Raw genomic sequence first — 25,154 nt, 5'->3', positions numbered from 1 at the left:
TTAGCCCATTGTTTCAAACAGACTTCAACACACTTGCTAACAGGTTAATGTAATCACCCCTCCCATAGCATTCCCTTTGTGATCTGGGGTAGTGAAACCATTTTGTCTGCACAACAGGGCTTCCCCCCCCTTTAAGTTAAAATATACTTGTGGCTTTCTTACAGTATTAAACAGTACACATTTCCAAGTGGGGGCCCTTTGCAGATATCAATGAATGTCTTGGGGCTTGGTTGTTTTTTAAAACATGTTTCTTTCATGCTTAAAGTTTGGGGGTGGGATTGTTGCCTAGAAAGAATGACCCATAGCATTCAACCAACTCCTGGGCCATATTTAAACTGTCCAATAGTGTTCCACCAACTCCTGGGTCCTTTAAACTGTCCAATAGTGCTCTACCAACCCCAGGGGTTATATTTAAACTGTCCAATAGCATCTGTGAATTCCTGAGATTTAATTTCATTTCATATTAAGCAGAACTCACCATCCACCCCCACCCACTCCTTACTATGGGTGCACTCCCATCAGATGTAATCCTATAGCAACAAGGGTAAGTAATTGCAGTCACCCTGGCTATTCAGCAAGGGGCATGTGTGTGGTTAAACCCATTCAGTTCAACAGACTAAGAATAGCTCAGTGGTTTAAGCATTGGCTTGCTCAACCCAGGGTTGTGAGTTCAATCCTTGAGAGGGCCAGTTAGGGATCTGGGGCAAAATTAATATTTGGTACTGCTAGTAAAGGCAGTTCTATGAGATAGGTATATCTCCATATTAACTCTATTGTCTAAACTAGTCTTGTTTGTTTTACTGTAAGCACATTTTTAGGATTTTCCCCCCTCCCACAACATACATTTCAGCTTTTTGCTATACACACACACACACAAAAACACAAGAGCTAATTCTCACAATCAATTAATTTTTTTATTTTAAAAAACATACAGATCCTTGAAAACAAGCCAAACTTCTTCATTAAAACTTTTTAACTCACTTAAGGGCCAAAGGCCTTCTAACAAAACACAGATAGTCACAAACCCCCTTTTTAAAAAATTTACAGCTACCAAGTTTTATATTCCATGTTTGTCCCTTCACCATTCTCTTACTTAATCCTTTTAGATTTCTTACAAATAGACTTTTTCTTAAGCAGGGTTCTGTAACTCTTTGTGCGGACTAGATGGTCAATATAACGCTGTAAGCAGGCATCTTCCGGTTTGGTCATTTTCTTTAGAACATGGTCAGGGTCTGCACTGAATTGCACAGCATTTATCAAGGTCACCGCTTGCGCTAAATGTTCTTGGGTTAGGCACAGACATTGCATAGCATAACCTATGGCAATAACAGTGTTTAATAAGCTTCCAAACACAGCTCAGCACACAGGCCCCGGAGCTTGCAGTTTATATCCACTGAAGTCCAAGTCACACAGTCATGGTGCCTTTGGCCTGGCGCATCTATGACACAGCCCTCACAATCTTCAAAAAGCTTTTCCCTAAGGCAGTGTTTAAGGATAGCATAAACAGCAAAGCGTACAATAGTCCGCATGACTTTTTTACGCTCACGACGTGGCACTGTCTCAGTTAGTTCTATGCCAAGCTGCCTCCTAAACTCCTCATAGCTATCATCTTCAGAGTCCTCTTCAACAACTTGTATCGGCGTTGAGCAAAAACATGGTGGGCCCGGTTCATCTTTGCTGCTTGATGCAACGCTGTCCAGGGCCTGCGGGTCCTCTAGAAAGGCATCGTCGAGCTGTTGAGAAATTTTCAGAAAAGAAAACGTGTAAGCACCCCACTGCTTGTTTTTTAATTTACACAGCCCCCGGTTCCTAACCCATTACCCACCCCTCCTCGACTGCCGCTTCTTAATCATTCATTTACCTGAGCACCGTCTTTTCCATTCGCCTTGTCCGCCGCTGACTCCCCCGAGCCGCAATCGCCTTCCACCTCTGAGGGGGTGGACAAAGAGAGACCGCCACACTCATCGGGGTGTCTCACGAGTGTTTCGGGGTCGGGTTCTGGCGTATTCAGCAACGGCTGGGCCAAAGGGCTCCCCTTGGTCGCTCCCTCCTCCTCCTCGGAACTGTCGCTGATGTAGCGTTTTCTCCATGGATGGTCAAAGGTGCTCGGGGCTAAAACAAAGTCCGAAGTTCTCACGGGAGTGGTGAAGGAGTCCATGTTTCCTCTCAGCAGCCTTTCCACGATTTCTATGCCAAGCTGCCTCCTAAACGCCTCATAGCCATCATCCTCAGAGTTACCCACCCCTCCTCGACCATCGCTTCTTAAGCATTCATTTACACGAGCACCGTCTTTTCCGTTCGCCTTGTCCACCGGTGACTCCCCCAAGCCGCAATCGCCCTCCACCTCTGAGGGGGTGGACAAAGAGAGACCATCATGCTCATCGGGGTGTCTCACGAGGGTTTTGGGGTCAGGTTCTGGCATATCCAGCAACGGCTGGGCCAAACGGCTCCCCTCGGTCGCTCCCTCCTCCTCCTTGGAACTGTTGCTGATGTAGCGCTTTCTCTGCGGATGGTCAAAGGCGCTCGGGGTTAAAACAAAGTCCGAAGTTCTCACGGGAGCGGTGAAGGAGTCCATGTTTCCTCTCAGCAGCCTTTCTGCGATTTCGAAAACATGTGTCCTTGGTAAGAGATGGCTGCCTCCTCTGTCTGGTGCTGGGACTTATGGTGTAATGGTGCTGCACTCTGATTGGCGGAGGGCCTTGGGAGGAGTTCTTAGTGGGGTCACATGACTCAATTCCGGAGGGGTTACCCCAACTCGGCAGTCACGCTGATTGGTCAAAATCTGCTCTCGGGGAGGTCCTGTCGGGACGAAACCCCTCCTACTTGGTAGAGGGTAGTGGGGGGAGTTCTTAGAGGGGTCACATCGCCCACTTCTGGACTGGCCACCCCCACCCCGGAAGTCACCCTGATTGGTTAAAAATCTCCTCTCGGGGCGGTCCTATCGGGATGAACCCACTCCTGATTGGTAGAGGGTGGTGGGAAGAGTTCTTAGAGGGTGTCACATGATACACCCTGCTTCCAGTCAGGTGGCACCTTGACCCCGGAAGTAATACCACCACGAGGCGGGACTTCTGGTAACAGGAGGGAGGGACCAAGGGGGCCAAGGGGCTGGGCTTAAGGGGTCAATGGGCGGGGTTATGGTTTGATTGACGGTATGGCCCTTATACTACTCTCCTTTCTTAGAGGTTTTTAAGGTCAGGCTTGACAAAGCCCTGGCTGGGATGATTTAGTTGGGAATTGGTCCTGCTTTGAGCAGGGGGTTGGACTAGATGACCTCCTCAGGTCCCTTCCAAACCTGATATTCTATGATTCTAAGGGGAAAAAATAAGAAGTTAACTCTGTAGTTGCTGGAGGGAATTATCAGTTGGATTTTGAAAAAGTGCTAAAAAGAAGAAGAATTCTTGGTTTCTTTGCAGCCATTCTGAAGGGAAAAAAGGCCCTTTTCCAAAGAAATGTCTGTAAATAAATCCAGGCAAAGAGACTATTTAATTAAAATAATTTGGCTATGAACATTTTAGTTGGATTAGAAAAAAACATATGGGGGGTGTCTATTGGAATGTAACCACCCAAAATGTACGAAGGAATGTCAAGGAAAAGAACATGTGTAGTGTATATTGTAAAAGGGGCAAGGAAAATAAAAATATGCAGTGCTACTTAATTAAAATCCTATTAGGCTCCAAGGGGCTACAATAAGTGGTGTTTTCCTTTTTGGATCACTGTGTGTTTTTGAAAACAGGAGTTAAAGGTGACAGGCAATCAGAACTCTGGTAAGTTAATTGTGTCCCTTTTAAGTAAAAGTTTTTAACCTGTGAATGGCTTGATACCGGCTCCCATCTAGACATTGAGCCGTTGATCACAATCCGTTGAGCCCGATAATCTAGCCAGCTTTCTATCCACCTTATAGTCCATTCATCCAATCCATACTTCTTTAACTTGCTGGCAAGAATACTGTGGGAGACTGTATCAAAAGCTTTGCTAAAGTCAAGGTATATCACGTCCACCTCTTTCCCCATATCCACAGAGCCAGTTATCTCATCATAGAAGGCAATCAGGTTGGTCAGGCATGACCTGCCCTTGGTGAATCCATGTTGACTGTTCCTGATCACCTTCCTCTCCTCCAAGTGCTTCAAAATGGATTCCTTGAGGACCTGCTCCATAGTTTTTCCAGGGACTGAGGTGAAGCTGACCAGTCCATAGTTTCCCGGATTCTCCTTCTTCCCTTTTTTAAAGACGGGCACTACATTTGCCTTTTTCCAATTATCTGGGACCTCCCCCGATTGCCACGAGTTTTCGAAGATAATGGCCAATGGCTCTGCAATCACATCAGCCAACTCCCTCAGCACCCTTGGATGCATTAGACCCGGCCCCATGGACTTGTGCATGTCCAGCTTTTCTAAATAATCCTTAACCTGTTCTTTCGTGACTGAGGCTGCTCACCTCCTCCCCACACTGTGTAGCCCAATGCAGCAGTCTGGGAGCTGACCTTGTCTGTGAAAACAGAGGCAAAAAACAGCATTGAGTACTTCAGCTTTTTCTACATCATCTGTCACTATGTTGCCTCCCCCATTCAGTAAGGGTCTCACACTTTCCCTGACCACCTTGTCATAAGCATACAGCGAAGGGTAGTATAAAATCCCTCCTTTACCTGTAAGGGGTTAAGAAGCTCAAATAACCTGATTGGCACCTGACCAAAAGGACCAATAAGGGAAGAAGATACTTTCAGATCTGTGGGGGAAGGTTTTGTTTGTGCTCTTTGTTGTTCTCTCTCAGACAGAGAGGGACGAGGGCAGGAAAAAAATCTCCTAAAACCCTACCTGAAATAAGCATCTAAGATTACAAAAATTGTAAGTAATAGCAAGGAAATGTGTTAGATTCTCTTTTGTTTTAGCTTGTGAATTTTCCCTATGCTAAGAGGTAATTTTATTCCTGTTTTGTAACTGGGGAGGAATCCTCTGGGTTTTAAATCTTTTTATTTACCCTGTAAAGTTATCTTCCATCCTGATTTTGCAGGTGTGATTCTTTTACTTTTTTTTTGAATAAAATTCTTCTTTTAAGAACCTGATTGATTTTCAGCTTCCTAAAAACCAGGGATTTGGTCTGTGCTCACTTTGTTAACCTAACAGTTGGTATAGTATTCTTAAGCCTCCCCCCCGCCCCAGGAAAGGGGGAGAAGAGGCTTGGGGGGATATTTTGGTGAGGGATAGGTCTCCAAGTGGCCCCATCCCTGAATGTTTGTTTAAATCACTTGGTGGTGGCAGCAATACCATCCAAGGACAAGGAAAGGAATTTGTGCCTTGAGGAAGTTTTAACCTAAGCTGGTGGAATATAAGCTTAGGGGGTCTTTCATGTGGGTTCCCACATCTGTACCCCAGAGTTCAGAGTGGGGAGGGAACCCTGACAACCTTCTTGTTGCTAACATACCTGTCAAAGTCCTTCTTGTTACCCTTCACATCCCTTGCTAGCTGCAACGCCAGTTGTGCTTTGGCCTTCCTGATTACACCCCTGCATGCTCAAGCAATATTTTCATACTCCTCCCTAGTCATCTGTCCAAGTTTCCACTTCTTGTAAGCTTCCTTTTTGTGTTTAAGCTCACCAAAGATTTCTCTGCTAAGCCAAGCTGGTCGCCTGCCATATTTGCTATTCTTTCTGCACATCAGGATGGTTTGTTCCTGTGCCCTCAATAAAGTTTCTTTAAAATACAGCCAGCTCCCCTGGACTCCTTGCCCCCTCATATTAGCCTCCCAGGGGATCCTGCCCATCAGTTCCTGGAGGGAGTCAAAGTCTGCTTTTCTGACGTCCAGGATCCGTAACCAGTTCCTTACCCATCTTTCAATTCTCGTATCAGTCCCCATCTTCTCCAACTGAACTATCAATTTCCCATGTGGAACTGTATAAATGCCTCACTGAAATCCAGGGAGATTAGATCTCCTGCATTTCCTTTGTCTAAAAAATCAGTTATTGTCTCAAAGAAAGAGATCAGGTTGGTTTGGCACGATCCGCTTTTTGTAAAACCTTCTTGTATTTTATCCCGGTTACCATTAACCTCTGTGTCCTTAACTGCTTTCTCTCTCAAACTTTGTTCCAAGTGAGAACAGGAGAACTTTTTTCTTTTACTGGGGTATTGGTTTTCATGGCCATTTATCCCCATAACGAGTAGCACTGGTGGGGATACTGGGAAACTGGAGTGTCTAAAGGAATTGCTTGTGTGACTTGTCATTAGCCAGTGGGGTAAAACCAAAGTCTTCTCTGTTTGGCTGTTTTGGTTTGCCTTAGAGGTGGAAAAACCCCAGTCTTGGGCTGTAACTGCCCTGCTTTAAGCAATTTGTCCTGAGTTGGCACTCTCAGTTGGGTCCGACCAGAACCAGCATCGTTACACCCATTAAAAGAAAAAACGTTCTTCCGATCCCAAAGGACCAAGCCCCAGACCCAGGTCAATATACAAGTCAGATCTTACTGTGGAGGAAAAAGTTTGCTAGGGCCTAAACTTTAGTTGTCTCAGGCCTGAACTTTGGTTCAGACCTGAACATTAGTGAAGTCTATTGTAGGTGAAAGGTTTTTAGAGGCAGAATAGAGGAAAAGTATAAAAGCAGAACTATCTATAATTATAAGACCTGTGATTCATAGTGCTGCATTGACAGTTTTGGAGAAGTCTGGAAATCGCAATAAGGCAGACTGTGAAAAACAGGAAAGCTTGCTAAGCTATATTCCTTTTATGGAGAGTGTATTCCAAATATGGCAATAATGCTGATAAGACAGTATGTATCATGTAATTGTGGTTTTATGCTATATAAGCTGTGCAAGATTTTGTAATCAGGGGGGATTGCTAGTTTACTGGTACCCCCCATGCATGCATGAAAATAAAAAGGCCTCAGGCGATTCTGATTCAAACACAACGCGTGGTCATTTTTCCACAACAATCTTGGTGCCGTGACTCGGATCCACAGACTGTCCACCGGACCAGGAGACCGCGGACCATTCCCCTCCGAACCCAGCCGGCACTTGATAGGTGAGAGACCTTTTAAATCTCTATTTGGGTTATCGGTGGAGGACTGTCCATAGGCCCTGGGTTGGGTGAGTAGCAAGCTGGATACGGACCTTTTGCTGCCAGACTCGCCTGACAACCTTTTGGTTTCCCGGGAGGAGCCACGGGTAAGTGGCGGGGAGTCGGGGTTCCCACAAGGATAGGCCTTGGTTTTAGGCCTTACCTCAGTGTTTGTGTGCAAGTGTGAATGACTGAAAACGAATGAGGGTCATAGGAAGACGCCCAGAGCTTTCTGCGAGGCCTTGAGGCTTACGACCAGGAATGTCTCTAAAGCAAGCCCTATGACCCGTGTGAATGGCCTGATATTGTTCAGGGAAAAAGGGATTATAGGTTTAGGAAGACGCTATCGGAAACCTAGGGATTGAGAGATTGGATCTCACAGTCGGTAACCTCGGGATAGCTGACCAAAACCCTATAATCAGGTAGACTCCAGGAAAATGGGGGGAGCTGAGGATCATGGGAAAAAGGGATTATAGGTTTAGGAAGACGCTATCGGAAACCTAGGGACTGAGAGATTGGATCTCACAGTCGGTAACCTCGGGATAGCTGACCAAAACCTTACAATCAGGTAGACTCCAGGAATGTAAATGTAATTGGTATACCAGAGATGATAAAAATTTGTAATTTCCATTAGAAGAAAGCTTTGACCTTGACAGGATTGTGTACCTCAGAGACGCACTTCTTGCCAACAAAGTCGGACAAGATCAGTTTGATGTATATTTTTATTGGTGTAAGGAAACAGTAAAACGGCGCCATAAATCTCAAGTAGGGAGTCCCAAGGACTCCCAAGAAAAGCTTAAAAAAAGATAAAAAGGAAATTGACTCTTTTCCGTAACCCCGCTGGCCAGCAGATATCGCTCTATTCATCTAGACCCCTTCAGGAGGCAAAGCCCCTTTGGAGTATCCCCTCCACACCTCCTGACGATCTTATAGACCTGTTATTGTCAATTTTTCTTTTAGTCCTTGTTTATCGGTTAACCTTTTGGGAAAAGACTTGCTGTGTAAATTAAATTGTATAATCTGCTGTACCCCAGATGGTGTGTATCTGGACGTGCCTGGTCCCACTCACAATGAAGTCCTGGCCGTTTATGGGAGAAAACTGACCCCAGCCCTTCCTCGTTGCAACAGGAACTGCTGGTTAAGGTCTCTCCCTCCCTGTGGGCTTTGTGAGCCGATCATGCCAACCAGGTTGGGGGCATTGAGTCTGCCCAAGCCGTTAAGATTGGCCTAAACCCAACAAGGTGCAGCAGTACCCTCTATCAAAACAGGCCAAGGAAGAATCCAATGTGTTGTTATCTCCTTGATTTAACAAAAAGTCATTATTTCTATGGTCAGTAAGTGTAACTTCCCCGTTTTATCATGCTGTTCATGCTGTTGTTCTTTTTTCCTCTCCCGTTGTCCCTAGCCCTGTTATTATTCTTTTTTATAATGCACCAGTGCTGAGGGGTTATTATCGCCTCAAGAAAAGATTGTATTAAGTCCAGACATAAAGAATTAAAGTTGTTATTAAGTAAGATGCATCTAGATGTAATGTGTGTATGTAAATAGGTGTATATAAATAAAGAAAAGGGGGGTTAGTCATAATGCCCACCCTCCTTGCTAAATTGGTAGTGAAACAATGCCTGTGCCCATGGAAAGAAATAATGCAGCAAAGAAAAAAGGATCGGGCCCAAAACAAGCAGGCAACCAGAATTTGAGGAAGTTGAAAGAAAGAAAGTGAAAAGTTAACTCTATAGTTATTGGAGGGAATCAAGCAGTGAAACTTGGTAGGAATGTCTGTAAGTAATCCAGGCAAGAGGTTATTTAAGTGGAATTATTCAACTATGAATAATTTAGTCGAATTTGCTGAAGAACACTCCTGCTGTGTAAAATTTTTATTTTATAAGTTTGAGATGAATTGGTATTGTTTAAAGTTGCAAAACTGATAATACTTTTGCCAGACACAGGAAACTAGTGTTGTTTAAGGTATTTAGCATTTAATCCTTAAGGTGACTTAATGCTTTACAAGATTTAAAATGTTTTAAATAAAGACCAAAGGTTGTGGCTGCAGCAGGGTAGTCAAAGCCAGGAGAATAAAAGATTTGAATTTGTTTCTGGGTAACGAAATAGCAGATAAAAGATCTGGTAAAGAGAGAGAAGGACAGTGCCACTGGTTCTGTGTGGTCGAGCTGTCACTTTGCTGTGGGTGCATGAAGATTTTGTAAGCACAAAAGAAACAGTTACACCTTGTGTAGAAATTAATAAAGAAAATGTGCATTTTCCCCAGAACATGTGCAGTGTATATTGAAGCAGAGATAAAAGAAATGCAAACCTACCAAAATAGGTTGTGTTGTCTTTTTCAGATCACTATATGTTTGAAAATAGAAGTTAAAAGTTAATTGTGTCCTTTTTTTTTAAGTAAGAGTCTTTAAGCTGTGGATAGCTTTCGATCCAGAAGCAAGCCAGAAAGCATCTATACTAATGCAAATTATCTTAACTGATAATGTAGAAGCCACTGAAACCTGGGCTGCCTATAAAACAATTACAAGGAAATATGGGGTAATTCCTCTGTTTTGCCTGAAATCAACAAGAGTATTTGTATATAAAGGAAATATTTTAAGCAATGACTGACTGCCCAGAAGGGGTAGACCTCTGTTCTTCTGTCTTTCAGATCATCAGAGAAAACGGATGCCAGCTGAACAGCATTGAATGTACCATGCATTTACTGGCACAATAGGAATTATTTTTGTGTTCTATGTCCTGTCTTGTGGTGTTTGTCTTGTGGCCAGAATTGTTGTTTCCTATTTTTATAGGACAGTCTAGTTCAAAATTAAATAGAACGGTTAAATAAAAAAAAAAAAAGCAGATATTTGTTTTATTCAACTTGGAATACAAAGTGTTTGGATAAATCAGGAAAATGTGATATACTAAAGTCTAATACATTTGCTTAAGTAAGAAAAAGAAACTTCATTGGCCAGATCTTTTAATTGAAAAAAAAATGTTGTTAATAAAATTACCAACAGTCTTTGGAAGCAAGGACATGAAAGGTTAACCCACTCCCTATATTGCACATGGGATCCTTCTGGCTACCTCAGATTTCTAGCCAGAGGACTGGGGAGGGAGGAAAGCTATTGGACACCAGAGGTTGTACCGAGTGGACTCCTCAAAAGTGGGTGTGCTTGTCCTGATTTGTTGCTCCAAAGCTCTGTAATAAAGAGGTAATACTACTGGAAGGGTATATATGGCATACATAGAATAATAAGACTAATGTACTGTATAATGGCAATGTGTATGTGTTCATTGTTGGGAAAAGGGGTATGAGTGAAAAGTGGAAGTTTCCCTTGTAGGTTAAAAAGCCAAGAAGGGGAGAAGGAAGAAGAACAGAACGAATTAACTGAAAAAAATAGCTAGCAAGCTCAGTCCAAAGATAAGATGCTGGCCCCATTCAAGGACACTGCTACAGCTAAGACTTGGCTGACAACCAAGAAAAGGGGGGGCTTGAATGTGCCCAAGCAGCTGTAAAAATATCTGCAAAACACTGCCAGGCATTAATGAAATGTGTTAGGTTTTTCTCACAGGTAAAGAAGTGCTATCCAAAGACCCTAGCAGCCCTGCCATTCATTGAAACCAGAAGACTGAGTCTACGTAAAGTCCATCAAGGAAAGACTGCTTTGGCTCCATGCTGGAAAGGCCCTTTCCAAGTCCTGTTAACCACCAACACCGCTGTGAAGTGCCAAGGACTGCCTGCCTGAACCCATGCTTCTCACTGTAAAAAGACCCCTCCACCTCGGGAGGGCTCTCCAACTGATAAGCCTATTTCTCTTTCTAGCTCTGCTGTGCTTTCTGAACAGCAGGGAAAAAGGACAAGGTGAAGTGCTAGTAACGTCTCCCTTGTCCACTGACAGACCTACTGTGCCTTTGGATTTTTCTAGAAGAAGCAAAACCATTACAGGGTGATGTGCTAGTAACCTCTCCCCTGTATGATGCTGAACCACGACTGTTTCAGGAAAAGAGAAGAAGGAACACTCGCTCCATTGAAATCACCAAAGTCCAGGGATTCCTGACTACAAAAGATATTAAGAACTGACCCTAGTAAAGAAGCAAAGAATTACACACTGGCAGGAAAAACTTGTGGGACCCATGCTTAGGAATGTGGTATTGATTGGATTTTGGGGTTTATTCTACAGGCTGTGCCCTGTGTTTTGGATAAGTCCTTCAGCATGTATTGCCCTCCCTAATTGAATTTTAAATGACAAGTACCAAAGGCACCTTGTTGCCACTGCCCCTGCCATCTCCTCCATTACACTATTACCCCTGTAACACATCCAAATATAGATAGTGCCATAGATTTGATAAAACCAATGGCCAAGGCCTTCACACTTTAGTGATTTATTTAAATATTGTTTAGAAAAAGAAATTATTTTTAAGGTTCAGGATATCCCATATAAGTGAACAATTGAATGGAAAACAAGTGGATCAGTGGAGATAAAAGTATATGATATCTCTACCAGTGAACCCCAAGAATTTGTAATTGCAATTGATGGGTTCTATAGCAAAGTAGACATGATGGCCATCCCCGGGGTTTGTAACACCTCAACAGGGAAAGGTCCCTTTTGTTATTTAGTCACCCAGTTAAAAGGGGGTCAAATATATACCCAAAGGCTCTGTTCAACCTCAAGAAATTTTAATTGTATTCACACAATTCCCGTGACCATTGATGTAACCTGTACCCTATTGCAGTATGCCCCACCCTATGTTTTTAGAGTTAACGATTTCCAAAAATATGTGAAGGTGTTCAGTCAGCAAATGTGGTATAAGACTAACCCTAAAAGGGATATATATGGAAATCGATGGACCATAATCAATGCCACCCTGGGAACCATAAGATTTATGTTATCTTTGTCTAGTTTCCAAATTACTTTTAAATATTATAACTATTCAAGGGGGGCTGCTCTCTGAATAGCTCAACTACGGGCATGGGCTTTCCCCAAACGAAAAAGAGATTTAACTGGACATCTGTGGGATGGAGCTAATGGTGTGGCTACAATTTGGAATATCTATAAAAACCAACAGCATGCAGAAAAATTGGGCCAATTAGAAAAGGCTTCAGGACTTATTACAGGGGCACAACTAACCCAGGTGCAAGCCGGGGTAGGTGAATTACATGTCATTTCTGCCCTTGGTTCCTTAACCCAGAGACTTCTGGCAGAGATGGTATGGAACATCACTGGTGCTGGGGAGGCATTGCGGTGGGACACAGCATGTTCAAAGATCCAGGATTTTCTGAATGATCAATTAGCAACCATTCGAAGTGATCTCGAACACCAGGCCTGGCCCACTGCCCTCACAGACACCTCAGGAGTACCATCTGATCTGTGGCCATGGAGACATACCTGGAGGTTTTCAGGGTGGAGATGTGTACAGTGCCAATGCTCCTTCCAGCCGTATGGACCAGTTAAAGGGATATGGGCACCCACTTACCGAATCCTGCCTGGTCCATGGGGAGGATGCATCTGGGACTGGGTGATTCACCGAGATATATGGGAAATAAAACCACCTGGTTTACCTAGCCGATTTATAGTCAGTGCCCCTGAAATAACGCCCAATATTTGGATTAGATTAGGAAACCAATGGACACTCTGGCCATTGGAACCCTCACAGATCCAATGTATATGTAAACTCAAGCCAGGGAAAGTTGTCACTGTCCATAACAATGTTTGTTGGCAGGTAAGGGACTGGGAAACCTCCTGACAGAAGTCATGATCTTCCAGGTTAATAACAGCTGTGTATTTGTTAAGGCCCATATTGTACACAACGCCCATTTTAACCTCACTATGACTGCAGGCAGCCATGTTATTTATTAGCCTTTGGATAAAAATATTTCAATCTCCTCTCTGGTATGGGATGCCCTTTAACTGGACTTCTCTGATACCCGACCGTTTCCAAAATTTGCTTTTATTGTTGCCCAAGATTAAAAAATTTCTGACTTACAAGGAAAAATTCATATCCTCAAAAACGTATATCAAACAGAAAAAGGTGCCTTTCAGACAGCCTATTGACTGTCTTCCTTGTGCACTAGTCGAGACATGCTGTGTACAGTGACCAAAATTATATACGAACCACACCATGTTGTTGTTATAAGCGGATTGATTATTATATTAGGATTGTTTGTTTTAGGATTATGTTTTTGTTATTGTTGTTGCAAAAGATATTGCTGTGCCTGTAATTTTTCTGCTAAGCCTATTGCGAGAGAGCAGGTAGCCTTAATGATTGTTAATGAGGTTTATGATAAAAGTTGGGATGAGATAAGAGAAAAGGAAAAGACAGAAATTAGAGGGCTCATGAATGTGGAAGTTTAGGCCAAGGGTGGCGCTGGAAGCGCCAAAGGGGGGAATTGTGGAGGAAAAAGTTTGCTAGGGCCTAAACTTTAGTTGTCTCGGGCCTGAACTTTGGTTCAGACCTGAACATTAGTGAAGTCTATTGTAGGTGAAAGGTTTTTAGAGGCAGAATAGAGGAAAAGTATAAAAGCAGAACTATCTATAATTATAAGACTTGTGATTCATAGTGCTGCATTGACAGTTTTGGAGAAGTCTGGAAATCGCAATAAGGCAGACTGTGAAAAACAGGAAAGCTTGCTAAGCTATATTCCTTTTATGGAGAGTGTATTCCAAATATGGCAATAATGCTGATAAGACAGTATGTATCATGTAATTGTGGTTTTATGCTATATAAGCTGTGCAAGATTTTGTAATCAGGGGGGATTGCTAGTTTACTGGTACCCCCCATGCATGCATGAAAATAAAAAGGCCTCAGGCGATTCTGATTCAAACACAACGCGTGGTCATTTTTCCACAACAATTTTTCCACTAATCATGCTGTTGCCAGTCCTTTAGAATCTAAAATCTAACCATTTATTCATAAAAGGATGAGAGCTAGAATTGGTTAAATGGAATCAATTACATACAGTAATGGCAAAGTTCTTGGTTCAGGCTTGTAGCAGTGATGGAATAAGCTGCAAGTTCAAATCAAGTCTCTGGAGTCCATCCATAGCTGGGATGGGTCATTCAGTCCTTTTTTCAGAGCTTCAGTTTGTAGCAAAGTCCCTCCAGAGGCAAGAATCAAGATTGAAGACAAGATGGAGGAAATGCAACAGCCTTTCATAGTCTCTGCCCATGGAAGGACAACTTTTGTTTTTCTGTGGAAAATCACAGCAGCAAGATGGAGTCTGGAGTCACCTGTCCAAGCATGGTGGGCAAGTCACATGTCCAAGCATGACTCAGTTTGCAGGCCGACGCCATTGTTTACCTGTTAGTTTGAACGTTCCGAGGAAAGCTCAGATGTGGATTGGCGTCTCCCAAAGTCCATTGTCAGTTAAATGTTTTTTGATTGGGCACTTCCTGAGAATAGTCCTTTCTCAAGAAGCTGATCAAATGCTTCACTGAGGTTACTTAGAATCAAAACACATTGAGATACAAGTACATAGCCAATATTCATAACTTCAACTACAAAAAGGATACACACATACTGTGATGAACTGGGACTGTTCTTAATGTGGTCTTTGAATGCTGAGTGGGGAGTGTTGGCTGGGAAGGTTGCAGGGGAGTGTGGCTAGGATGGTCTGCATGGGGGGATGGGAGACTGGCCGTGAGGGAGAATACCTGAGCATGTAACAAGAGAACTCAGGAAGGGGTTAGAGGCCAGGTGACACCTTTGCCTGGGAAACTGAACAAAGGCTGGGGAGGGAGTTTCAGAGCTGGCTGGTGGAAGGGCTGGGAGGCAGATGGGGCTCTGACCCCCAAGGGGGCTGTGGAGCCCTGGAACCCCAAGATGGGCCTATCTGAGGGGGTCCTGTTGTCTGTGCCTGCAAGACCTGTCTTGGACTGTGTTCCTGTCATCTAAATAAACCTTCTGCTTTACTGGCTGGCTGAGAGACATGGTGAATCGCAGGAAGCCAGGGGTGTGGGGCCTTGTGTCCCCCCACACTCCGTGACACATACAGACAGCATAATCATACCAGCAAACCATAACCTTTCCATAGACACCTTACACAACAACCTTTGTACAATATTTGCTGCAATTATATAACAGTGGTTGCAACAATGATCTATATGGTCACAGGTTGTCAGTAACATCACATCCCAGAATCAGCCATTCAGGCTGTGGTTTATTCTTCCCGGGACCAGATCGCAGTGATAGCATAGCCAGTGGCCGCAGGGGGCCCATCCCTGGGGCTCGCCGGTCGGGCTCAGATGGACGTGCTGTTCTCGATTTGGTGGGGATCCAGGTAGTGGTCGGGGATGGGCAGGGACTTGTTCCTCTCTTGGATCTCCTTGGAGATCTGGCCCAGGCGCCCCTGGAAGGCTGTGATCAGCCACTTGGGCTCCTCCTCCGTGAAGTGCTCGTCAGGGTATGTGCCCAGGGATCTCTGCAAGGGAACTTGAGAGCGGTGAGGGACAGCACGGAAGGGCTCCATCACCCGGGGCTGAGATGTAACCACCTCTGGGGCAGGGCAGTGGTTACACATGGATCCCTCAGATGCCCTGGAGCATGGGGCAGGTGTTTAACAGCTGTGTAGCAACATTGGGAAGAGTTCAGGCCAGGGAGGGAAGGAGAATCCTGCAGCTGGTTGAAACAACACAGTGGAATTTATGGGTGTTTGAATGGAATTCCCCAAAGTGCAGCTGGGCCGGGACACCTGGGTTCATGCCCCGGCTCAGGTGAAATGTCAGCGGGTCCTTTATGGTTACCACAATGGGTGGGTGGGAGGGAAGAACACAACTGAACAGCTCATTAAAGAGACACCCCCAGCTGCAGCCCAGTGCCTCCCAGTGCAACCCTGGGGCCAACCCTGCTTGCCAGGGGAGAGGGCTCTCTGCTGAGCCCCTGCCCTGCTCCCTGCCCCACAGTGCCCCCTAGCGATGCCCAAGGGATAGCCCTGCCTGCCAGGGGAGAGTGCCCCCTGCTGCGCCCCTCCCTGCCCCACAGCATCCCCTAACACTGCCCTGGGAACAACCCTGCCAGCCAGGGGAGAGTGCCCCTTGCTGCCCCCGCCCTGGTGCCTGCCCCACAGCGCTCCCTAGCTCCCATGTCTTCACCGAATCCACCGGCTTTCAGCAGAGGACCCAAAGGGTGAGGACGATGTGGCTTGTGCCGTTGACCTCTGGAATGGTGTCCAGGTAGCTCTCCAGGGAGGTGGTGCCCTTGGCCTGGGGCGGGGGGGTTCCTCATGGTGGCCGGGAAGTTGGGCATCCAGGCACCAAGGTTGTACTGCGGCCCAGAAAGACCCCCACAGTCAGAGCATCTGGGGACTGGCCTAGCCCAGCCGGGGGTCCCCCCCAGCCCAGCCAGGGATCCCCTCCTCACCCCACCCAGGGAGCACCAGCATAGGGAAGATCTGGCTCAGCCAAGAGACTGGGCACCTGGGGCTTGGTCAAAGTCTCACCCATGGGCAACAGTTAGGAAAGTCAAGGTGGGGGTTGGGGGTGCTGAGCACAACAGTGGGGGATGGTCTTGGGGGACTGGAGCAGGGTCCTGATGTGTCCGGGGTCTCACTGGGGTTGGGTGCCTGGTGGGGGATTGGATGCTAGAGCAGGATCCTGGGGATTGAGGTGTCAGTGGGGTGGGGTGCAGGGTGTGAGTGTTGGTGGCTGTACCCCAGGGCCCTGTGTGGGGGTCAGGGCGGGGATGTCGGTGGCTGGACTCCAGGGCACCATGGGAGGCAGGGTGGGGATTTTGGTGGTGGGATCCCAGGACCCCGTATGGGGAATGCAGGGTGGGGATGTTGGTGGCTGGACCCCAGGACCCTGTGTGGGGAATACAGGGTGAGGGTGTCAGTGGCTGGACCCCAGGGCCCCATGTGGAGGGTGCAGGGTGAAGGTGGCAGGGAATGGGGCCCTGAGCACCTACTTGCCCATTGTTGAGGGCGGTGTGCCGGGCCGAGCAGCAGTAGATCCACATGGTCAAGTACTTGATGAGCTCGGGGATGCTCTGCAGGGACGAGGGGAAGCCTGCGGGATGGAGAATGGGCATCACTGACCCAGCCCGGCCCTGCCCCATGGCCTTGGGTTGGGACCCCACAGAGCCGGGTTTGATGCTTCCCTCTGCCAGAGCCTCCCCCGGTGAGTTGCTGCCCTGCTCCGGGCCTCAGCTCTACCCCGCACCAGCTCCCCACCCTGACCGTTCCCACGGCAGGTCCGTTCCCAGTCACCCTATGGCCCCGTCCCACCACCGTGACCCAGGCCACCCTGTCCCTGCGGGGTCAGACACCTTGCTCCCCATCCGGGGGTCGTGATCCCTGCCTGCAGGGCCACTTGATATGAGCTGGGGTCTGCCCCAATTGACTCCAATAGAGAGACGTCCATTGACACCAGCTGGGATCTTGCCCCATTGACTGCAATGGCAAGACGCCCATTGACACCAGCTGGGATCTGGCTGACAGACACGCAGTCCAGAGATGCTCCCCAGCCAGCCCCACATGGAGCCCAGTGACCAGTAGCTGCAGAGCTCTGGGTTTACATGGCCCCTACCGGACACCTCGTTCCCCAGGAAGCCTTCACGGAAGATCTCGTCTGCCCAGGCCTGCAGCTCGTAGTCGGCCAGGACGTGGGCGTCGCTGCAGTAATAGTGTCTGACGATACCAGAGACGAAGCTGGAAACAGCAGAGATGTGTCATCTTGGTGGGTCAATGAAGGCCTCATCGCTCCCCAGTGCACCAGCGTCACTCAGCCAGCGTCTGCAAACAGCCCAATGCTACCATGTACCCTTGCCGGTACCTAGCGTCCCCTCCACTTCGCTCTTTCCTAGCTGTGGGAGCATGGCCTGGTGGCTAAGCCGCTGGCCTGAACTCCAGGTGATCCTGGATCTCGTCTACGGCAGAGTTGAACTTTTCATTTCAAATTGGATTTGCTCTTGTGGAAGTTAATACATTAAACAAGAGTTGCCATTGACACAAAATGTCTTGGCTTGACTGAAAAACAAGTGTTTTCCATTCACCCCAAATGAGACCTTTTCCAGTTATTTGGTTTTGGGCAAAATTCCCAAAAGTTTGACTTTTCCTCTCCATTTTTGCGTATTTACCAGTTTTCATTCATTTTTCCAAAGCCAACGAATCTACCACACAAAGTAAGTAACGGGGGTTAGGATAAAGGCAGAGGAGGGGATGTGACATATCTATCTTCTGTGTCTGCTGTGATACAGGAGGGCCAGGGAGCACTCAGAGAGTGGAAGAGGGGAAGTATATAGGGCCCCATGTCGGGTGCGGGGATGTCGGTGGCTGGACCCCAGGGTGCTGTGGGGTCAGAGTGGGGGTGTCAGTGGCTGGACACCAGGGCCCCGTCGGGGGCAGGGAATGGGGCCCCAAGCACCTACCTGCCCGTTATTGAGGGTGGCGTACTGGGCCAAGCAGCAATAGATCCACATGGTGAGGTACTTGATGAGCTTGGGGATGCTTTGCAGGGATGAGGGAAAGCCTGCGGGATGGAGAATGGGCATGACTGACCCGGCCCAGCTGTGGCCCTCTCCGTGGCCTTGGGGCTGGGACCACTTGAGCCAGGTTTGATGCCTCCCTTTGCAGGATCCTCCCCTCAATCATTCCCCTGCTCCAGGCTTCAGCTCCACCACACGCCAGCTCCCCGCCCTGCCCGTTCCCACGGTGGGGATGTTCCCAGTCACCCCATGGCCCCATCCCATCACCATGACCCAGGCCACCCTGTCCCTATGGGGTCGGAGACCTTGCTCCCCATCCAGGGGTCGTGACCCCTGCCTGTAGGGCCACTTGATATGAGCTGGGATCTGCCCCGATTGATTCCAATGGAGAGATGCCCATTGACACTAGCTGGGATCTGACCCCATTGACTCCAAGGGAGAGACACCCATTGACACCAGCCAGGATCTGGCTGGTAGTCATTCGGCCTCCTGAGACATGCAGTCTGGAGATGTCTCCCAGCCACCCCTGCATGGAGCCCGGTGACTGGTGGCTGCAGAGCTCTGGGTTCACATGGCCCCTACCGGACGCTTCGTTCCCCAGGAAGCCTTCATGGAAGATCTCGTCTGCCCAGGCCTGCAGCTCGCAGTCGACCAGGACATGGATGTCGCTGTGAGAATAGTGTTTGACGATGCCGGAGATGAAGCTGGAAACAGCAGAGATGTTTCATCTTGGTGGGTCATTGCTCCCCAGTGCGCCAGCATCAGTCGGCCAGCGACTGCAAACAGCCCAGTGGTACCACGCATGCTTGCCTGTACCTAGTGTTCCCTCCACTTCACCCTTTCCTAGCTGTGGAAGCATGGCCTGGTGGCTAAGCCTCTGGCCTGACCTCCAAGTGATCCTGGATCTTGTCTATGGCAGAGTTGAACTTTTCATTTCAAATTGGACTTGCTCTTGTGGAAGTAATTTACGGGGGTTAGGATAAAGGATGTGACATATCTATCTTCACTGTCTACATTGATCATAGACCTCTAATAAGTCCCAAATTGCTTTGAATTTTTCATGCATTCCCTTTCTCCGGAATGCCAGCCATTCGTTAGCTGTGTGATCAGCCAGATCACCAAGCCAGGCATCAATATTTGGTGGTGGTTGACTTTTCCATTGTTGTAGGGTTAATTTTTTAGTGCCCAAATCTGCCTGGTGGCACCACGCCGGCTTGTTACCAGGGAACCTCCAGGTATTAAGCATAGAATCTGTGACACACTGTACTTCAAAATAGCTGCCTGTAAAACCCATATGCGTCATTCATATGTAGTTGTGATATTTCATACAAAGCCTGTCATGTAAGATATCATAAGAAAGGTCATGATCTGCTGAAACCAGTTATTCTTTCCAAAGATGTGTATCATTAGTGTGTATGAAGTTATGAGATTTTGCTGGGTGTTTGTTACTGAAATATGCTATAAATTTGCTAGTGACATTCAAAGAACTTTCCCTCACCCCACCCAGGAGGGTGTTCACAGACCATTAATAAACAGAGGAATTGTAATCAAGTGATTTACACTTCAATGAGGGCTGCCCAAGCACCACACAATGGGGACTGATCCACTCTCTGACTCAGTTGCACAAGACCCACCAAGGGGATTGCTCAACCCAGTGACTCAGCAAAGCCCACCAGAACATGTCTGGGCAAGTCTCTTCTAGGCACATGGACTGAGGGTATAAAATAAGGGACAGTGGCATCATTCCTTGGCCTCTCTCCTCCCTCACGTACGCTGGAAGCAACAAGAATGTGGAGAAGATGAAAACTTTAACTGAGGAGACTGGGTCCCAGGCTTCAGGGAGAAGCCTGTGTATTAAGAACTGTAACATCCAGTGGGATGAGAAAATTGTTTGATCTAAATGTGCCTAGTGTAATAAAGTTTAAGATTCAGACAGTGCGCTTACCTTTTATTTTCTTTGGTAACTGTTTCTAACTTCTTATGCCTACCACATATAATCCATAAAAAAATCTAGATCTTTCTTTGTAGTTAATAAACCTGTTTTATATTTTACCTAAAACAATTTGGTTTGGTTGAAATGCTCAGGAAATCTCAGCTCAGATACAAAGACTGGTGCATGTCCTCTCCACATTGAGGGAGGGGCGGACTGAAACTAGCCAGGCTTCTGACCAGGGCAAGATGGTATAGTTCTGGTTTGCAAGACTGGCGAGAATTGGCTGGTGCCCTTCTCTGTGTGATTCATGAGTGGCTCAAGGAGCATTCATGAAATCTAGCTGGGTGTGGGGGGGCGGTGTGTGCCTTTGGGGAATTCCATTTTTTTAAACTCAGAATTGTTTACGTGGCAGGAAAGCCATTTTTCCAAGCAACTCTGAGATGTTGGGAATTTTTCACATCCCATCTGCTTCTTCGCAACCCTCTGCCCCAGCTCCTGCTCCTTACCTCTCAATGGCTGACCAGATCTTCAGCCCATCATCCCTGTAGTAGTAATTGGGGATGCAGTCAACCCCACGCTCTTGGATGTCATCAGGGAAGCAGAGAGAGGCATAAGTCAGGCCGGACATGCCCTTGACCATCAACGCCTTGGTCCCCTCAAGTCCCGAGCCTATGCCCTGGGAAGGGACCAGAGACAGAGCCTTCAACCTCTGAGCCACCGGGCTGGGGGGCAGGTTAGAATGAAATACCGCTGAGATCTATTTCAGGGCAACCGAACGACAGACAATACGCCCTGTGACAAATGTACCTCCCCAATATTTCACTTTGTGTTGTACTCCAAAAATGACTGATCACTCGCAACACCCGGTATTTGTCCAATCAGTTCTTAGAAACCTCCAATGTTGGAGATTCCAAAATTCCTATGCTTCCTCCAGAGTTAACTATCTTTAGAGAGAGAGAGAGCTTTTCCTAATATCTAACATAAATCTCCCTTGTTGCAGATTAAGCCCATTACTTCTTGTCCTGCCTACAGCAGGACCAGAGAACAATTGATCACCATCCTCTTTGTAACAGTCCTCAACATATTTGAAGACTATCAGGTCCCCCCGCCCCCCCCGGTCTTCTTCTCTCAGGACTAAATCTGCCCAGTTTTTTTTTAACCTGGCCTCATAGATCGGGGTTCTAAACCTTTTATCATGTTTGTTGCTCTTTTCTGGATTCTCTCCAATTTGGTCTCATCTTTCCTAAAGTGTGACACCCCTCCCACCCCCCATTCTCCAGTTGAGGTCTCACCAGGGCCAGACAATGACCTCCTGGGTTTTACACACGACACTCCCATTAATACAGTCTAGAATGATATTAGCCATTTTCCCAGCTACGTAGCATTGTTGTCTTATGTTCCATTGTTGTTTTATATTCAACTGTAACTCCCAGATTCTTCTGAGCAGTACAACCCCCCAGCAGCCAGTTATGTCCCCCTGTGCAGGTGGGCATTCGATTTTTCCTTCCTCAGTGGCGCACTTTGCACTTGTCTTCATTGAATTTCAGCTTGTCAATTTCAGCCCAATTTTCTGAGCTGTCATAGTTAATTTGAATTCTAATCCTGCCCGTTGAAGTACTTGCAATCCCTCCTGGATTGGTGTCAGCATAAAGTTGATCAACAAACTCTCCACTCCGTTATCCAAGTCATTTATGACAATATTGAATAGTGCCGAACCAGGCCTGACCTCTTGTGGGACCCTCACTAGATTCGCCCTCCCTATTTGACAGCGGAGCATTGAGAACCACTCTTGGCACCTAGTCTTTCAACCACCCATAGTAATTCCATCCAGCCCAAATTTCCCTCGTTTGCACGTGGGATGTGTCAAAAAATTAAAATCACAATATATCACCTAAAAAGTTCCTAACTGTCAGGGTGGTTAAACACTGGAATAAACTGCCTAGGGAGGTTGTGGAATCTCCATCACTGGAGATATTTAAGAGTAGGTTAGATAAATGTCTATCAGGGATGGTCTAGACAGTATTTGGTCCTGCCATGAGGGCAGGGGACTGGACTCCATGACCTCTCGAGGTCCCTTCCAGTCCTAGAATCTATGAATCACATCTACTGCTTCTCCCCAGCCACTAGGCGAGCAATGCTGTCCAAGAAGGAAATTAGGTTGGTTTGGCATGGTTTGTTCTTGACAAATCCATGTGGGCCATTCCTTCTAACCCTATGATCCTCTGGGTACATATTGATTGTTTAATAATTTGTTCCAGTATCTTCCAGTTAGACTGACTGGTTTATAATTCTCTGGGTCCTCTTTGTTCTTCCTTTCAAAGACAGATGCCGTGTTTGCCCTTCTCCAGCCCGCCGGGACCTCACCCGTCCTCCAGGAGTTCTCAAAGTTAATTGCTAACAGTACCGAGGAGCTGAAAGCAGAGGCTGCATCCGCAGAGCCATACAGTGCAAACATCAGGACTAACTGAGATGGAGGCTGGCCTGAAGGATTTGCTCTCCAGGAGGTTCCCGATTTGGTTTTCATGGTGAAACAATCCAGAAAGAGAGCTTCAGGGGTTCCAGGTGAGGCCAGTACCTCGGTTGACAGTACGTGGCTCTGGAAAGGGAGTGGTGTCTAGTGGTTAGAGCTGGGGGAGCAGGGAGCCAGGATTCCTGGGTTCTGTCCCCAGCTATGGGAGGCAAGTGGGGTCTAATAGTTAGAGAAGAGGGGACTGGGAGCCAGGATTCCTGGGTTCTCACCCCAGCTCTGAGAGGGGAGCAGGGTCCAATGCCCTGACAATGGCATCCTCTCACTCTTTCGATGATCCCTCCATGTCCGAGTAGCTGGGTCCTTGCCAGGATGTTGATGTGCAGCATGTAGCGGGTGTGGGGCAGCAGCAGCTGGAGGGGAAGAGACAAATGGCCCCCTCAAGGATTGAACTCAAAACCCTGGGTTCAGCAGGCCAATGCTTAAACCACTGAGCTATCCCTCCCCCTCGAAGGCACAGGGAGAGCAGAGTGCAGGGGCTGGCGGGGGCCAGTGCATCTGGGGGTGCAGAGCGGGGACCCTAGGGTGTGGGGGAAAGCTGGGATGCCAGTGCTGTGAGCTTCCCTACAGCAGTGCCCTATGTGGCAAACCCAGGATGAACAGCTACAAGGGTGGGGGTAGTAACCAGTCCCAGGGGGTTAAAAAGGCCTCTCCCAAGCCACTGAAGAGAGAGAACCATGGGGAAATAAGGTTCAGCTGGGCAAGGGGTCACTAGGGAACTAATTAGGTTCAGCTGGCTCCAACTGCTTGGGACCTTTTTAAACCCTCCCCAGCATGGAAGGGGGAGGAGAGAGAGAGTGAGGGTATGTCTACACTATGAAATTAGTTCGAATTTATAGAAGCCGGTTTTATTGAAATCGGTTGTATACAGCCGATTGTGTGTGTCCACACAATAAAATGCTCTAGGTGCTCTAGTCGGCAGACCGCGTCCACAGTACAAGGCTAGCGTCGACTTCCGGAGCATTGCACTATGGGTAGCTATCCCACAGCTATCCCACAGTTCCCGCAGTCTCCGCCGCCCCTTTGAATTCTGGGTTGAGATCCCAATGCCCGGATGATGCAAAACAGTGTCGCAGGCGGTTCTGGGTACATGTTGTCAGGCCCCTCCCTCCCCCATCCCAGCAACGGCAGACAATAGATTCGCGCCTTTTTACCTGGGTTACCTGTGCAGACAACATGGAGCCCGCTCAGCTCAGCTGAGCTCACCGTCACCATATGTCCTCTGGGTGCCGGCAGACGTGGGACTGCATTGCTACACAGCAGCAGCTGCTAACTGCCTTTTGGCGGTAGACGGTGCAGTAGACTGGTAGCCTTCATCGGCGATCTGGGTGCTGGCAGCCGTGGGGCTTGCCTTTTGGCAGTAAATGGTGTATTACGACTGTTAGCCGTCCTATTACAAGTCGGGTCATCGTACGTTAGCAGAGTCTTTCCTGAGCAGCCGATTGTGCAATAGGCCTGAAGACCATCGTCATACACCGCCCCGTATTTGCTGCCAAGCACCCAGAAAGATGCCGAGGGCTATCAGTCACGCTGCACCGTCGTCTTAAGATGTAAAAAATAGATTTGCTCTGTATTCATTTGCTTCCCCCTCCCTCCGTCAAATCAACGGCCTGCTAAACCCAGGGTTTTCAGTTTAATCTTTGGTGGGGACCATTCTGTGTGACAGTTGTTTGTGTTTCTCCCTGATGCACAGCCACCGTTCTTGATTTTAATTCCCTGTGCCTGTACGCCATGTCGTCACTCGGCCCTCCCTCCTTCTCCTGGTCCATCAGATACTACTTTCGCGCCTTTTTTCTGACCAGGCGCCATAGCTAGCACTGGGATCATGGAGCCCGCTCAGATCACCGCGGCAATTATGAGCACTATGAACACCACGCACATTGTCCTGGAGTATATGCAGAGCCAGGACATGCCAAGGCGAAACCCGGACCAGGCGAGGAGGCGATTGCAGCGCGGCGACGAGAGTGATGAGGAAATTGACATGGACATAGACCTCTCACAAGGCACAGGCCCCAGCAATGTGGAAATCATGGTGTCACTGGGGCAGGTTCATGCCGTGGAACGCCGATTCTGGGCCCGGGAAACAAGCACAGACTGGTGGGACCGCATCGTGCTGCAGGTATGGGACGATTCCAGTGGCTGCGAAACTTATGCATGCGTAAGGGCACTTTCATGGAACTTTGTGACTTGCTTTCCCCTGCCCTGAAACGCCAGGACACCAAGATGAGAGCAGCCCTCACAGTTGAGAA

The 25,154-nt window shown here is 47.5% G+C and overlaps 1 pseudogene; it reads right to left on the bottom strand.

The window, feature by feature from the left end:
- Nucleotides 1-15,266: 15,266 nt before the first annotated feature.
- LOC101943181 (hydroperoxide isomerase ALOXE3-like) overlaps nt 15,267-25,154 on the bottom strand; it is a 29,832-nt pseudogene continuing 19,944 nt past the window's right edge.

Source organism: Chrysemys picta, chromosome 16 (genome assembly GCF_011386835.1).
Source record: "Chrysemys picta bellii isolate R12L10 chromosome 16, ASM1138683v2, whole genome shotgun sequence".
NCBI lineage: Eukaryota > Metazoa > Chordata > Testudines > Emydidae > Chrysemys > Chrysemys picta.
Note: the sequence above shows the minus strand (reverse complement) of the source record. Positions and strands in the feature narration are given on the sequence as shown.